Here is a 6,537-nt window from a genome sequence, read left to right on the forward strand (position 1 = left end):
CCTAAACGCCTCTGCTTTTGGGATTTGGCAGGAACACTTTTATCCAGGTGGAGTGTATGCATGATGACACTCGGACTAATCCCCACCATGTCCTCGTGGGACCAGGCGAATACGTCCAAGCTATTCTTCAGAAATGCAATCAGCTCCGCCTTTCTCTTGTCGCAAAGGTTCTTCCCAAGCTTAACCGTCCGTGACGGATTTTGTTCGTCAATGCTCACCTCCTCGATCTCCTCAATAGCCTGGAGCTCGGATCTATCCTCGCCTACTCGGGGGTCAATGTCCTCATTTAGGGCGATCTTTTCCTCTTCGGAAATCTGAGGTTTTTCAATCTCGGGAGCCGCCTTGGGACCCTGAGATTCCTCTACGCCCTGAATGGCCATTGCCAGCTGCCCGGGTTTAGACTTTCCCTTCATGGAAATGCTGTAGCATTCCCTGGCAGCGAGCTGATCGCCCTTGATGATACAGACTCCTGCTGAAGTAGGGAACTTCATGGCGAGGTGTCGAACAGAAGTGATGGCCTCGAAAGCTATGAGAGCAGGTCGGCCCAAAATGGCGTTGTAGGCGGCGGAGCAGTCAATGACCACGAACTCAAGCAGCTTGGAGACTGTCCGAGACTCTTCTCCTAGGGTGATCACCAGCTCGATCGTCCCTATCGCTGCTGATCCTTCTCCCGAAAAGCCATATAGCATCATCGAGGTTGCCTTTAGCTCGGCGACAGTCAGACCCATCTTTTCTAAGGTGGATCGGAATAGGAGGTTCACCGAGCTCCCATTGTCCACCAACACTCTCCTTACTCTCCGGTTGGCGAGCTGGACTGCTACGACCAAGGGATCGTTATGAGGGAATTGGACATGGCCTGCGTCTTCCTCCGTGAAAGTTACCGGTTGTTTCTCTAACCGTTGCTGTTTGGACTGACGTTGTTCCGGGACGAACTCCGCTCCGTTATGAGCCTTTAACTCATTCACATACCTCTTTTGTGCGCCTCTGCTCGTGCCAGCCATATGCGGCCCTCCAGAGATGGTGGATATCTCTCCCTCGATCACGGGAGGAGGGATGTCCTGATCTACCCGAGGCCCGGGCTGATTGGCTGGGACTTCTGGAGTTGGTCGACCCACTGGGACCCTGTTTCGTGAATATTGCGCCAAGGGGCCTGCTCAGATGAGAGTCTCGATTTCATCTTTTAGATGTCTGCAATCGTCGGTATTGTGGCCGATGTCGTTATGGAAACGGCAGAACTTCGAAGTATCTCTCTTTCCCTTGTGGTGCTTCAATGGCTCCGGCCTCCTCCAGGGGACCCGAGCAGCGTTGGCCAGGAAAATATTTTCCCTGGACTAGGTGAGCTCGGTATATGTTGTGAATACGGGCTTGAATTTATCCACAGACTTATTCTTCTTTTGACCGTGCTGGCTGTTTTCACCGTTTCCCTTTCTTTTGCCACCGCCGGGCTGGTTGTTCTGCGCGTCGCCGGGGATTGCCACCGCGATCTCCGTCCCTGCCCCAGCGGGCTTCTCGGGAACCTGGCTGGTCCCCGTGGCTGAAGCTTCAACTTCTTCTAAGTTTATCCATTCTTGGGCTCTGTTAAGGAATTCGTTAACCGAGCCGACCCCCTTCCTCTGAATATCTTTCCACAGGTCTCCTCCGACTAGGATTCCGGTTCTCATGGCCATGAGCCTAGAGCTATCGTCAGCGTCCCGGGCTCGAGCAGCGACATTCGCGAATCTACTCAAGTAGGCTTTTAGCGTCTCACCAGGCTGCTGTCTTACGTTAGCTAGGGAGTCTGCCTAGATTCGAGCGGCCTGGGAGGCGCGGAATGCCCTTTTGAAGTCAGCTGAAAAAGTCTTCCAGGAACTGATTGACTGTCTTTTACTTTGCTTGAACCACTGCCTGGCAGGTCCGATCAGTGTGGAAGGAAAGATCAAGCAACGCAGCTCCGGGCCAATGTTATGAGCCATCATTAGGGTGTTGAACATCCCCAAATGATCCGACGAGTCCCCATCCCCGTCCCCGTTGAACTTTGACAAATGGGGCATACGGAAACCAGATGGGTAGGCCGTCGCTGCTATATTGGGGGCGAAGAGTTCCATTTCGTCGCCAGAGTCATACTCGTCTTTTTCTTTTTCTGTTAGGAGCTTTCTCATCAGCTCCTCCATCTGAGTTAGGCGCTCAAGGGTTTTGTCTTGAGATCCTGGGTTATTCCGGGGCTGTTCCACAGCTCCGGACCCATTGTACACATTAGGTGGGTTGTTGCCCCTCCTATCTTGAGACAGGTTATTTGGGGCATTCCCTTCGTTACGTACTTCGGATCAGACTCCGGCCGAGCGGGTCTGCCTACCATCTTCGGTTCGATCGTCTCTGTGAGAGTTGAGGTGATCTGGGAGGTCGCCCCCCTGCATAGTCTGGTGACTTTGTGCCGAACTCAGTCGCTGACGCAGGTCTCCTCCCGAGAGATCACTCCGGCGACTACCAGTCCAGTGGCTCCTGCTGGATAGGCTTGGAGTGCGTCTTTGGCGGTTACGACCTGATCCTTCCCCTGGCACCCTGCTGCGCCAGGAAGGCCCAGCCGACGGCGGGTCTCTCCTACTACTCCCGTATGCTGGGATGTCCCGAAAGGGCTGAGGAGATAGGTATCTGATTGGAGAAGGAGGATGCCTGACTGGGGAGGCGATCCTAGTTCCGTCCGGACGGATCAAATTTGGTGGGGGCCTTTCGGCCCTGCCAGCTTGCTGGTCCTGCGCAGGGCGAGCTGGACGAGGCGCAGGACGGTCTTCTGGGACGGTCTGGCGCTGCTGGCCCGCCCCGGATCTCCTTCGGGAGTTTCCTCGAGCTCTCCTGGGCGCTCTCGATGAAGGTTGGGAGCTAGGGGTTGACGTCCTGACCGAACGACTGTATTGCTGCTGTCTGACCCCAGGCATTTCCCTGAAGTCTGTCTCTTGATGGTGTGATGAAGGGGCAGAGTTGGCTGCATGAGGCCTATCTGAACGGCTATGTCTGGACCGATTACTCCGGCGAGACTTAGGAGCCTCACCTTGCCTCTCTCCAACGTTAACGTTGGTTGTGAGAGGGGGTAGTCGGGCCAGAATATCCTGGATTTGCCGACCGGCTGTTGCTAACTGGCTCCTCAATTGAGCATTCTCCATCTCCACCGCAGTATAATAACACGGGTTCGGATTAGGTGGCCGGGGTGCTGAGCTACCAGTATCGTCCTGGCCCGCCGGCTGCTTTCCTGGCCTCTGCTGGACTTCAGGGATTTGCTCATCGGGGATGGCAACATGGTGGGCCTCCTGCCCATCATGTTGTTCTGTTTCGCTGCCATGCCTGGATCGAGTGGTCACCATAGTTGGATGTTTGTGGTAGCACTAATCGAACTTGCTCTCAATGAAAGCACCAAACTGTTGACGCGGTTCTTCGCCAACAGGTAATTAAGAGAAGAAGAGAAAGGGATTAGTGCTGAAAGTTGAACCGTCACAGATATGAAATCTTAGAGAATGAACTACGTGACTCAAGATACGTTTTTAAGTGGTTCAAAGGTTAAAATCCTTCTACTCCACTAGTCAATATTATTGATGTATTATGGGTATTTGGTTTACAAAGTATATGGCTCTTCAGAGACTATTTTTTCCAACCCCTATCAACTCCCAGGGTCCCCATATTTATAGGAGAAGGCACTTGGAAGTTGGTAGGGAGGTCATCACGTGACCTTACCATTGGTCATATCAACTCTGTAACATTTATGATTAATTCCTAAACCTGACACATAAGTGTGGTCTGATCAGTATGTAAGGAGATATTGGGCCGCACGGCCCAACCCAGCCGTGGGTGTCTGAATGCGCACGTTCCTGATGCGTGCCCGGAAAGTCAGGGAGATATCGGACACGTGATGTCAGATATAGACACGTTTATCTTGCGTGTGTTGACTTTACAAAGGATCAGAGATCCATGAGCAGAAGCTCGCACAACGAGCTGCTTCACTGACCCAACCTTCGGCCTTAAGGACTCCTTCCCCCAGTCTTAGGCAGCATTGGCGAGTTCTTGAGGATGCCTCGAGCTAAGTGGGTACGACTTGGAAAACCAGATCTCTGACCTGGGGAGGCTCTCGGACTAACCTTGATTAGTCCGAGGCTCAACCTGCTAACCAGCCCATGGGAAAACCAGGGCGTACAACTGTAAATGTTTAATTTTATAATTGAAATAATTATATTGTTACATATAAACAAATTATTAGAGGGTTTTTTTTTTAAGTATGAGCTGAAGGAGTAGGCATTATTTTAATATATATATATATATGAATAAATAATAGATAAAAATTATCAATGTGAGAAAGTAATTAGTGATGTTAATTAAGCTTTTCTTAAGTTCCTAACATATTTAAAAGTATTCTAATACGTATTTGGATTTGCCATCTATCAAAAAACTTATTTATTTATTTTGACAAAACTTATGTTTTAATATTTTAAGGAATTTTTCGTAAAATAAATATATTAGACAAAATAATTTTTTTATATGTATAATTATTTGTAAAATAGCATTCGACTTAATATTGTTGAGTTGACTTAACATATAGTCTAAAATGATATTTTGCAAATAATTATCAAACAAATTTTTTTTTTTTTAGACTATAAATGGAAAAAAAAAAAGTCTATTTTTCACTAATTAGTTTGGTTATGATATGAGAGAAAAATCAACAAATTTAAACAAAATCTTGGTAAGAACATCATCGTTAACAAAGAAGAAAGAAAAGTTAGAGAATAATAATTATCACCATGTAAGACTCATATTATTTGGACATGATTATTTTCTTGATATATTAATTACATTTGTGTGGTAGACAATAAAATCCATTCTAATGAGAAAAAAATCAAAATATTAATAACTAAATTAATTGAATCACTCTCTAATAAACAAATTTTGTGTTATGTTAAGTGAATGTACGTACGTAGCAAAGTACTGATCATCGATATCAAATAATGTTACTTTCCAATCTTATTATTAATAATGTTATGTGATATTACGCCACATTAATTAATAGGAGGACCACTATATATAAATATAAAAAAATTTATATATATATATATATTCGTTGTATATTTATATCGATAGTGGATATTGATTATGATGTTATGAATGGTTGAGTTCGTAATGATAAGTACTTTGAACTGTACTTAGCTACGTATGCATCTATGGCATAAATACTGATATATATAAAAATTTAATATTAATTATAATAATTAGTAAAAATATATTATTTTATAATAATTTTTTACAAAAGAATCAAATAATAATGTTTCGAGAATTTCTATTAGGGTTTGTCCCGAATTCTCTATAGTGTCAAAAATTTCCAACAAAGTGTATCGAGAGTGTCTAAAAGATCATTTCGCAAAAATTTTATCAAAATAAGTGTATTGGATAAAGTAACTATAAAAAAAAAAGTTATTTTGCAAGATAAGAAACCTCTTTAATTAACGAGAACTTAATTAATTTTATTTATATATTAAGAAGGGTTACGTAGTTCATGACACTACACACACCCACATATTTCATTATCAATATATATTATATATATATATATATATATTATGAACATATTATACTAAGTTCATTGTGGCAAAGCATAATTAGAGGTTATAATTAAGGACCAAGCATATTAGCCTTAAATAAAGTCAACCATTAAATAAAGAGATTACTTGTAGTATAATGAAACCTGAGTTGAAAAATTTATACTATATATATATATATAAATGTATATATGTATAGTCTATATAACTAGAGACATTGAAGCAATAAAATCATAATATTTGAAAAAGAAATAAAGGTCGTGAAACCCAAATCCAAATAAATGAAATCAGGCATGATGATCAGCAACCCCAATAAAGTCAAATAATATCTTATTATATATATTTTATTTGAATAATTACATCTACAAAATTTTGAAAATTTCAAACCGATCGATGAGTTATACTAATCATATTTTTTTACTACTAAATATTGATTAGTAAACGGCTAAACAACATATATATATATATATATTAGTATAAATATGGTGCTTAAATTAATAATAATAATAAGATTGCTTCAAAGTTCAAACATATATGCTTTCCACCACTATCACAACGGACTTAGAGTGATTTCAATATTTTGTTGATAATTTATATGTGGACTTTTTTAATAATAAAAATAAATAAATAAAAAGTGTATAATATGGTGTTCTTCTTTACAAAAATTAATATTGCACATTATTCATTGATTCTCAACGCCCCAAATTAGAGAGAAAGAGAGTACTCTCTCTTTTTCTAATTTAAATATGGTTTATTCATTTTTAAATTTTGTGTTTTATTTTATTATTTATGTAGATTTTGTGTTTTGACATATTATATTTTGGACATTATGTTTTATAAAATGATTTAAATAGACTCTTAAATTTGATTTTGATCAAAGTTATTAAACTAAAATTACAAATATTTTACCAAACTGACAATAATTCTGCTTAACAACTGTGTTGTTAAATTAAAAAAATCATCGAAATTGAGTTTAGGAGTCTAT

The sequence above is a fragment of the Humulus lupulus genome, chromosome X (genome assembly GCF_963169125.1).
Source record: "Humulus lupulus chromosome X, drHumLupu1.1, whole genome shotgun sequence".
NCBI classification, from domain to species: domain Eukaryota; kingdom Viridiplantae; phylum Streptophyta; class Magnoliopsida; order Rosales; family Cannabaceae; genus Humulus; species Humulus lupulus.